We start from the raw sequence: 11,013 nt of genomic DNA, 5'->3' as shown, positions 1-11,013 counted from the left end.
AAGTCCCCACAGATTGAGCTAATAGGAAGACGCCCAACGTGGGACTCGAACCCACGACCCTGAGATTAAGAGTCTCATGCTCTACCGACTGAGCTAGCCGGGCCACGTCAGGCTAAGTGTAAGCCCTTCAATTCTCAAACAACCTGTAATCTCACATGATAATGTGGTTAGCTGCTAACTCTAATTTAGTAAGGAAGAAGATAGCAAAGATAGTAAATAATAAACTTTATATATGGGCCAAATTTTCCCAACTGCGAATATGAGGCTGTGCATTTAACCCATCTTTGAATGGGCTGCCACTTTAAAACACCAGGGAGCAGTTACGGGTCCAGGGCCTTGCTAATGCTCCCTCAATTTAGGCCTCTGGATTTAACCAATCCTAGAATGGGTAGGCATTGTACAGTGTCAAGGGAGCAGTGACGTTTTCAGGGCGTTGCTCATGGGGTTCCAACCAGAAAATCTTTACTCCTAAGCCAAGTCCCCATGGATTGAGCTAATGCTGCCCCGATAGGAATGCGCCCAACGTGGGGATCGACCCTGAGTTTGATAATTATCCCTTAACTTCAATTTTGTAAGGGAGACGATAGTAAAAAGAGTAAATGATAAACTTTGAGTAACATAGAATTATAGTGTGGGCCAAATGCAAATTTGAGGCTGTGCATTTAACCCATCTTTGAATGGGCTGCCACTTTAAAGCACCCAGGGAGCAGTTACGGGTCCAGGGCCTTGCTAATGCTCCCTCAATTTAGGCCTCTGGATTTAACCAATCCTAGAATGGGTAGGCATTGTACAGTGTCAAGGGAGCAGTGACGTTTTCAGGGCGTTGCTCAAGGGGCTCCAACCAGAAAATCTTTACTCCTAAGCCAAGTCCCCATGGATTGAGCTAATGCTGCCCCGATGGGAATGCGCCCAACGTGGGGCTCTACCCTTAGTTCGCTACTTATCCTTTAACTTCAATTTCGTAAGTAGAAGATAGTAAAAAGAGTAAATGATAAACTTTGAGTAACATAGAATTATAGTGTGGGCCAATTGTTATGGGTACAGGGCCTTGCTAATGCTCCCTCAATTTAGGCCTCTGGATTTAACCAATCCAAGAGTAGGCAGACATTGTACCGTGAAGAGCTACGTTTTCAGAGCATTGCTCAGGGGGCCAAGTCCCCATGGATTGAGCTAATGCTGCCCCAATAGGAATGCGCCCAACGTGGGGCTCTACCCTTAGTTCGCTACTTATCTCTTAACTTCAATTTCGTAAGGGAGACGATAGTAAATAGAGTAAATGATAAACTTTGAGTAACATAGAATTATAGTGTGGGCCAATTGTTATGGGTACAGGGCCTTGCTAATGCTCCCTCAATTTAGGCCTCTGGATTTAACCAATCCAAGAGTGGGCAGACATTGTACCGTGAAGACTTACGTTTTCTGCTAACTCTAATTTAGTAAGGAAGAAGATAGCAAAGATAGTAAATAATAAACTTTATATATGACATACAATTATAGTATTGGGCCAAATTTTCCCAACTGCGAATTTGAGGCTGTGCATTTAACCCATCTTTGAATGGGCTGCCACTTTAAAGCACCCAGGGAGCAGTTACGGGTCCAGGGCCTTGCTAATGCTCCCTCAATTTAGGCCTCTGGATTTAACCAATCCTAGAATGGGTAGGCATTGTACAGTGTCAAGGGAGCAGTGACGTTTTCAGGGCGTTGCTCAAGGGGCTCCAACCAGAAAATCTTTACTCCTAAGCCAAATCCCCATGGATTGAGCTAATGCTGCCCCGATAGGAATGCGCCCAACGTGGGGCTCTACCCTTAGTTCGCTACTTATCCTTTAACTTCAATTTCGTAAGGGAGAAGATAGTAAAAAGAGTAAATGATAAACTTTGAGTAACATAGAATTATAGTGTGGGCCAATTGTTATGGGTACAGGGCCTTGCTAATGCTCCCTCAATTTAGGCCTCTGGATTTAACCAATCCAAGAGTAGGCAGACATTGTACCGTGAAGAGTTACGTTTTCAGAGCATTGCTCAGGGGGCCAAGTCCCCATGGATTGAGCTAATGCTGCCCCGATAGGAATGCGCCCAACGTGGGGCTCTACCCTTAGTTCGCTACTTATCTCTTAACTTCAATTTCGTAAGGGAGACGATAGTAAAAGAGTAAATGATAAACTTTGAGTAACATAGAATTATAGTGTGGGCCAATTGTTATGGGTACAGGGCCTTGCTAATGCTCCCTCAATTTAGGCCTCTGGATTTAACCAATCCAAGAGTGGGCAGACATTGTACCGTGAAGAGTTACGTTTTCAGAGCGTTGCTCAGGGGGCTCAATCCAGCAAGTCTTTACTCCCAAGCCAAGTCCCCATGGATTGAGCTAATGCTGCCCCGATAGGAATGCACCCAACGTGGGGCTCTACCCTGAGTTTGCTAATTATCCCTTAACTTCAATTTCGTAAGGGAGACGATAGTAAAAAGAGTAAATGATAAACTTTGAGTAACATAGAATTATATGTAGGCCAAATGCAAATTTGAGGCTGTGCATTTAACCCATCCTTGAATGGGCTGCCACTTTAAAGCACCCAGGGAGAAGTTATGGGTCCAGGGCCTTGCTAATGCTCCCTCAATTTAGGCCTCTGGATTTAACCAATCCAAGAGTGGGCAGACATTGTACCGTGAAGACTTACGTTTTCAGAGTGGTGCTCATGGGGCTCAATCCAGCAAGTCTTTACTCCCAAGCCAAGTCCCCACAGATTGAGCTAACAGGAAGACACCCAACGTGGGGCTCGAACCCACGACCCTGAGATTAAGAGTCTCATGCTCTACCAACTGAGCTAGCCGGGCCACATCAGTCTAAGTGTAAGCCCTTCAATTCTCAAACAACCTGTAATCTCACATGATAATGTGGTTAGCTGCTAACTCTAATTTAGTAAGGAAGAAGATAGCAAAGATAGTAAATAATAAACTTTATATATGACATACAATTATAGTATTGGGCCAAATTTTCCCAACTGCGAATTTGAGGCTGTGCATTTAACCCATCTTTGAATGGGCTGCCACTTTAAACCACCCAGGGAGCAGTTACGGGTCCAGGGCCTTGCTAATGCTCCCTCAATTTAGGCCTCTGGATTTAACCAATCCTAGAATGGGCAGACATTGTACCGTGAAGAGTTACGTTTTCAGAGCGTTGCTCAGGGGGCTCAATCCAGCAAGTCTTTACTCCCAAGCCAAGTCCCCATGGATTGAGCTAATGCTGCCCCGATAGGAATGCACCCAACGTGGGGCTCTTCCCTGAGTTCGCTAATTATCCCTTAACTTCAATTTCGTAAGGGAGAAGATAGTAAAAAGAGTAAATAATAAACTTTGCGTCACAGAGAATTATAGTGTGGGCAAAATGCAAATTTGAGACATCTTTGCATGGGCTGCCACTTTAAAGCACCCAGGGAGCAGTTACGGGTCCAGGGCCTTGCTAATGCTCCCTCAATTGTGTAACGGTGAACTTCAAACAAAATTTAACACTATTACTGCGAGAAGCCTACCCCTTTGAAGACCTGCAAGACAGGCTTCGTCATGAAGATTTTTGCATATTAACATGGAAAATATTTTTGTTTTTGTTGTTCGTTACATTCAGGGCAACAGTCAAAACATCCAAAAGGTCAAAAAATGACCTGGCAACGCTGACGGCTGGATCTGTGATATCCATATACCCCATACACCTGGCTGACTCAAGCCTCAAATATACTCCATTGCCAACGAGCTGCAGACTACTTCTGTTCATACTACTTTCTGAAGTCAGCTTGCAGACTCGTTCCACACATGCGCTCTAGAAATCGGTTGGTGCCCTGGTAGCGTAGTGGGTCACAAAATTGGGAGGTACGCGGACGTCCGCACAGAGCCTATGCGTACCCTCTCTGGTGGCGATTTATTGGTGACATCAACCCTAGCAGTCCCTCGAGTACTCGCGGACGTGGTAAGTATAACACTTGCTTCAGTCGTGACCAGGGTCAGCTGTCAATCATGACATGAAACACCCTGTTAACGGCATCATATAACTACAGTATTTAAACTACCAGGGGGCCATTGAGGTGTTTTGGCTTCACTTTGGGGGAACTATCAACCTATGTAAACATTTTTAAAATAACCTGAACTGCATATTTGTGTATGTATGTTTAACAGAGAAAAGATGGGATATTTTCCAAAATGCAATAAAAAGAAACATCTGGTATTTGTTAATTCAGACACACACAGATACACACAGCTTACCTTCAGAGCCGCAGAAGTTCACTGCACAGAGTGAGATGAGAAGCAAAGCCAGCGCTGCCACTGACGGCATGACTGAGCTGGAGCAAAATTTTCAGGCTTCATATTTTCAAATTCTCGATTAAATTCTCGACATCAAATTGGACGTGATGGAGGCGACGTGATGGAGGCGACGTGATGGAGGCGACGTTCAGTCACCGGCAGTTGTTTTCAGTTCCCATGTTTTCTCGGCGGAAAGGACAGACATCGAGGATTTGATGTTTAGATTGTCTTGTTTTTGGACATTTAGATTCTCTTTCTTTTTTGGACGTTTAGATTCTCTTTTTTTGGACGTTTAGATTACCTCTCTTTTTTTTGGACGTTTAGATTCTCTTTTTTTGGACATTTAGATTCTCTTTTTTTCTGACGTTTAGATTCTCTTTTTTTGGACGTTTAGATTCTCTTTTTTTTTTGGACATTTAGATTCTCTTTTTTTTTCGGACGTTTACATTCTCTATTTTTTCCGGACATTTAGATTCTCTTTTTTTCGGACATTTAGATTCTCTCTTTTTTTCGGACATTTAGATTATCTTTTTTTTTGGACATTTAGATTCTCTTTTTTTCCTGACGTTTAGATTCTCTTTTTTTTGGACGTTTAGATTCTCTCTTTTTTTTGGACATTTAGATTCTCTTTTTTTGGACGTTTAGATTCTCTGTTTTTTGGACATTTAGATTCTCTTTTTTTCGGACATTTAGATTCTCTCTTTTTTTCGGACATTTAGATTCTCTTTTTTTTTTGGACATTTAGATTCTCTTTTTTTCCTGACGTTTAGATTCTCTTTTTTTCGGACATTTAGATTCTCTTTTTTTTCTGACGTTTAGATTCTCTTTTTTGGGACGTTTACATTCTCTTTTTTTGGACATTTAGATTCTCTTTTTTTGGACATTTAGATTCTCTTTTTTTTTCGGACATTTAGATTCTCTTTTTTTTCCCCGGACGTTTACATTCTCTTTTTTTTCCCGGACAGTTAGATTCTCTCTTTTTTTGGACGTTTAGATTCTCTCTTTTTTGGACGTTTAGATTCACAGTGTTGGATCTAAACATTCAGGAACAATCTTTAAAAAAAGGTGTTTGTCTTTTGAAACTTTGGTGCCATCACATTGTTGAAGATGTTTCATTGTAAAAAATCAAGAGCCATCTGTAAAGTAAGTGTTTCTCTGCAGAAAGAATGAAAATGTCTGTAAATGTTTTTTTTTCCACTATACATTTAATAAAATGTGTTGCTTTAATTTCACATTGTTTGTTTGACCGTTTTTTTAAATGATTTTTTTAACAGTGAACATAATTTCATTATCCAGGTCACAGATTTACATAAATTGTTAACAAGAAGACTGTCTCCTAACAGTTTGAGGAGAGCAGAGTGCTGGAATAGATGTTGAATACTAAAACTGACTATTAGAGAGTAAACATTCAAGCTGCTTTGTGTTGGCGCTGCTCAGTAAAGATCGATGGCGGAGGACACGAGGCGGCTGCTCCTCTGTTGTAACAAAACACTTCCTGCTTCATGTTTCTTTCTTTCTGAGTTTTGAATGAAACCTCCTTCCTTGTTCGGTGTAACTTGGTTCACAGCCAGCGTGACATGTTGCTGGGAGACAAGCCTCACCTTAGTAAATGTGTCACGCCATCATGCAGCAACATTTTCCACCACAGAGCTTTCAACACAGCTATTTTTCTCTGTTCACCCGTTTGGTCGTTTGGTGCCCCGATTCATTTTCCTTAAGCTTGGTCACTGATTACGTCATAGCCTATAGCTCATGCTCAATTTCTGCCATCACTTAAGAGCATCATGATTTGACGATCATGTTTATTAAAAGGTATATTTGGGCCAGTGTTTGTGGCTGCAGCTCAGAGCTCATTTTAACTTCATTTTTGATCATCTTTACACCAGAATACTTGATGACACTGTTGTGGCAAAAACACCACTGTCCCAGCTGAGCAGAAAATGCAGGAGACAGAAAAGTAGTGTTCTAATATAATAACATGATTTATTAAAATGATACACAGAGAACCATGGTGATCAATTCATCTGCAGAGCAACAAATCCAACTTTCCAACGTCCTTCCACAAGTTCCTCTTCAACCATGTCAACAAGATTTCCACCAAAACTGCAGGAAACATTTCCCATCTACTAAATCTTTGGCTTGACATTCAGTTTGTACAGTTCGGGTCATTTCAGGGGTAAATTTGAAGACCTTTGGTTAAATTCACCCCCTTTCCCAAATCACTTATTGACTTCTAATAATAAATTTTTTAGAGTACATAACAGGGAAACATCTGGCTTTTTCCTGTTTTGTATGTGTCTGTGTTTAACACCCCATTTCCAGAAAAGATGGGATATTTTCTGAAACGCTATAAAAGAAAAATCTGGGATTTGTTAATTCAACAACAAAAAACATGCAGAACAAAACTTGTTTTAACACTTTAAACTCTGAGTTTTTGTTACCAGCACCAGACCTAGGGGAAATCTGGACCGGCAGCAAAGGTTACATAGGCTGGGGAGCACTGTGTAGCCACTGTGGATTAACAGAGATGACCAAAGTTAGCGTCTTGCTCAAGCAAGTGCTCGTTTATTTCTGAGCTGCGCATGAGCGGAGTTTGTAGCTGCAGCCTCCCTACTTGATCCTTCTTTGTACTGATCAGTTTTTAGTTAAAATCAATGAGCAAAAGACAATTAGCAAGTGAGCCTTGGAAACATCCAATTAGTCATTTATCATCTTGACACCGCAGGGAAATACAATATAGGTGGTATGTATGCAGCTGAATGGAATGCATAATAAAGGAAAAACAAATAAAACTATGATTTACAGATGAATACATGATAAATTAACTGATATACCTGCTGTATCTAATTTGATACAGACATTGTGAACACGATTTTACTGTAAAATCAGTTGTGAAATATTAAGAAATAATACATTGCATCAATCCATTAAATATTCACATTCAAGTATCAGAAACAATTTCCTTGCAAAACCACCTGTGGGTCACAGATTGACCACCTCCATTTTGAGGCCCAATCCCAATGTCCACCCTCACAGACTCACAGACTTTGAGACGCGTTCCCGGTAAGTCCGTGAGGGCTTAGGGCTGTCCCACTGTCAAATCGTCAAGTGCGCAAGGGCTCTCTCGCAGACCTTTTGAGCCCTTTTTAGACCCTATCCAACAAAGGCTGAGGTCAAAGGCAACTGGACTTGGTAGAAGAAACTAGAAAATGTTTCATCCCTCATCCAAAAGACTTTTTCAGTTCTGACTGACTGGTAGGGAAACTCAGCTATTTAACCTCTGGGTTCGTTAGTGCTCCTGGCTGTGGTAACGACAGTCATCATGGTTGTTAGAGCCACCCATGGCCAAGTCTGAACAACCATAGTTGGTATCTTCACCTGAGGCCAATAGGTTACGTTTGTTGAGTTTCCTGGGAAGAGATGAAAGGACAGCATTGTAAGTGGGGGATAAGTGGTGGCGTAGACCCCCTCCTTTGTTCAGCGACGGCTTCTCAACCCTGGTGTAGATGGCTTCCCGACACCTCTTTCGAACCATCCATCTAAAATGTGCACCTGGAGATCCTCAGACAAGTGCCCTTTATCATTCAGATGTAAGTAGACTGCAGAGTCTTGACCTGAGGAGTTGGCCCTTCTGTGTTGAACCATGCGTTTGTGTAGTGGTTGTTTAGTCTCCCCAATATACAGGTCTGTGCATTCCTCACTGCAATCAGGCACAAAAACATTAAAAATGGTTCAAACAGTGTCACTTCTATAGTGGTGGCCAGATCTAGTCTGTATGTTAGAGAAAAGAGTTTACAGCTCTTATTTTCTGGTGATGGCACAATGGATAAGACGCCTGCCTTTTTGTGTGAGAGACCCGGGTTCAATTCCCCGCTGTGAGACATCCACCATTGTGTCCCTGAGCAAGACACTTAACCCCTCGTTGCTCCAGAGGCGTGCGATCTCTGACATGTATAGCAATAAGTCGCTTTGGATAAAAGCGTCAACTAAATTAATAAATGTAATGTAAATGTACATTATTTCATACAGACGCGTCTCCTGCTTTTAACAGAGCATCATTAAGAGTAGGCATTAATTTGTTTTTTAAAACATAGAATGAACTCAGAAACTGTTTTTAATCCTGTTGCTCCCAACCCAGTGCCGCAAGTTCACTCAAGCTCCTGAAATATCAGTAGATTCTCTCATTTCTCCAGCTCTTGGTTCTTCCCTGTGTCACTAACCCTGCCCTTCTGTTTGTCTCTCCCCAGGTTCACTCACCCTCGTCCTCTGCCAAGTCGGCTGGGCTCGCTCACCTGCCCTCTCCCTTCGGGCTTCCCCCCACGGCGCCCTACCAGTTCTCCCTTGCCTCCTTTTTTCCAGCTCCAGTGTCCCCCGCCTCTCTGTTCTCTGTCTCCTCGGTTCCCCGTGCCTGCGTTTCCCTGGCAACCCCTTTTTTCCCCAATAAAACCTGTCCATTTTGAGCGCTGCATTTCGGTCCTTTCTGTCCATACCGTAACAGAACCAGCTGTGATGTCACAGTGGTCTGTGTATCTAGTCCACATTTGTCATTCTCTTTAATTATTTATGTTAAACCAGAGCTGCAGAATGAAAAATCAAATTTCCATGTAAACTGTATAAATGATTTGGTTGCTTTTCATTGAAACCACCAGATGTCAGCCAAGAGCTGCACCAACTAGCTGCTCCATTTCGACTTCTTCAAAGGAACATTTCATTCATTTTCTCTACGCACCCTTATTAATTCAGATGTTGACATATTGATGGATTGACAGTCTTTCAGATAGGCATTAATCCTATCTGAAGCTGCCAGGCAGATGATCTGTTCTTCAAAAAGGCAGAACATCACACGGTGTGATGCTAAGCTATACCTTGAATAAAACTCTCGCTGCTGTAGTTTAGCCAAGTCGCAGCAGCTCAGTAATGACAGGTCATGGCAGCTGCATAATAGGATCAGGGGGCTGCTGTTACTTTGGGACTGGGTAATGCTGCAGCACAGGAACGAAAGACAATTGCAGCTCTGCCGCTAAAGGTTGTACCACCTCAGTGGCTGGTGACTGCTGCGTGTCAACAGTCTTAGGATGTGGTCAGGGGGGTTGCCACAACTCAGTAGAGCAATTCTGGCGATTGACAGGTGATTGTTGCAGCACAGGAACAAGAATAATTTGAATCTCAGCATGACCAGTAAGTTGCTGCGGCACTTAACAAGGTCAGGAGTTGGACAATTGCGGACTGGACCCTGAACGCAGGAGTCGCTGACATGCCGACTGGACTCAAGGAGCAGGAATCGGCCGGGTTGCTGACTTGACACTGGAAACAGGAGTTAGCCGAACCTCTGTCTGGACTCGAGAAGCGGGTGTCAGACAGGTCACCGACCAGACATCAGGCAGGAAGGCAAGCATCTCCATGGCACCAGACAACATAGGCTTTTGGAGCTGATTGGGATGCTAACCAGTTGAATCCTTGGTGAGATTCGATTAGTCACTGAGGTTCTTAGCAATACTTTCTCAGAGGAACTAGACAGCTGAATCTCAGTGAAGTTGGGCTACCAAGTCTCACGAAAGATGGCCAACTCAGTCTCTGAACAACCAGGCAACCAAGTCTCTGCTGAAACTCAGTGACAGGGGGACAAAGTCTTGTTATTTGAGGAGCTAGACAGCTGAGACTCTCTGGGGAACAAGGCCACTGAGTTACCGAACAGCAGAGTGGCAGAGTAGCTGGTAGCGGGACACTCACCTGGATTGCTGGGCAGCTCCGTCTCTGCACTCCGCAGCGACCTCCGCAGCACTAGACGGTGGCGAGGACAAGTAGCTGGGTGGTTATGAGGACAATGAGCTGAGCAGCTGTTGTGAATTATTTTGGAGCATTATAGCCTAAATTGTTATCATTTATTACTAGAGCAATGGTGGTCTACATTGTCATCATTTAAAGTGTTATTTTACAGTGTAAAGTTAGGATCACAGTGTTAAAACTCTACAGCTCTGAGTGTGTGTGCTCCTTTCTGTATCTAACTGCCCAGGCACATGTGTGTGTGTGAGCAAGTTCGTGTGCTTTGGGAGAAAAGGGAGGGAGCACAGTGAGGCAGCATCAAAAATACCTGCAAAGTAAAATATAGAAGCAGATTTTGTGCAAATTGTATAACAAAACATACATCAATATAGTCCATCACAGTAAGAATGTCCTGTTTCTAGCACAGAGCACAAACAACACCAGTTTATTCCACAAAAGTCAGGTTATGGAAGAAATGGCTTGATCAAGCAGAGTGCATGCAGAGGACACAGAGAGGAGGAGCAGGCAGTCAGTGACTTTCCCAGATTCAGGTGCAGCAGGAAAGAGAGCCAAGAGATGATGTGAAGCCAAGAAACAGAGCTATAAAAGGAGGTGAAAGTCAGTCGTTACATGGTTTTCATGTCGACTCGGGTCTCTGTTCTGGTAACAGAATGGGACTCTATTTTGCACCGATCTCTGACACACTCCGGTGGAACTTTTGTATTCTAATTGGTGTCTGTTTTTGTTGATAATAAAAATGTTGGTAAAGGTTCAAGCTTTCTTATCTGGCCCAAGTCTTGAATTTTTACACGACATTACTTGTCGAGCCGAGCCAGGAGAGTTGAACAGGGGCAGGATGACCTTGACCAAGGACGGACAGCCTGTATCTCAGAGACACATACGCGTACTTAGAAAGGTAAGCAGAAAACCTTTTTCTAAAATTTCTGCATAATAGTGTGTC

General features: G+C 42.9%; 2 non-coding genes across 2 annotated transcripts; both read right to left on the bottom strand.

Annotated features, from left to right (window-relative positions):
* Positions 1-30: 30 nt before the first annotated feature.
* On the bottom strand, positions 31-103 carry trnak-cuu. The gene has a single exon. It is a non-coding gene; the product is annotated as a tRNA-Lys (tRNA).
* Positions 104-2,758: 2,655 nt separating this feature from the next.
* On the bottom strand, positions 2,759-2,831 carry trnak-cuu. Its single transcript has one exon. It is a non-coding gene; the product is annotated as a tRNA-Lys (tRNA).
* Between the last annotated feature and the right edge of the window lie 8,182 nt (positions 2,832-11,013).

Source organism: Micropterus salmoides, unplaced genomic scaffold, assembly GCF_014851395.1.
Source record: "Micropterus salmoides isolate LMB-PRFRI ecotype aquatic unplaced genomic scaffold, ASM1485139v1 Ms_hic_scaffold_3088, whole genome shotgun sequence".
In the NCBI taxonomy this organism is placed as follows: domain Eukaryota; kingdom Metazoa; phylum Chordata; class Actinopteri; order Centrarchiformes; family Centrarchidae; genus Micropterus; species Micropterus salmoides.
Note: the sequence above shows the minus strand (reverse complement) of the source record. Positions and strands in the feature narration are given on the sequence as shown.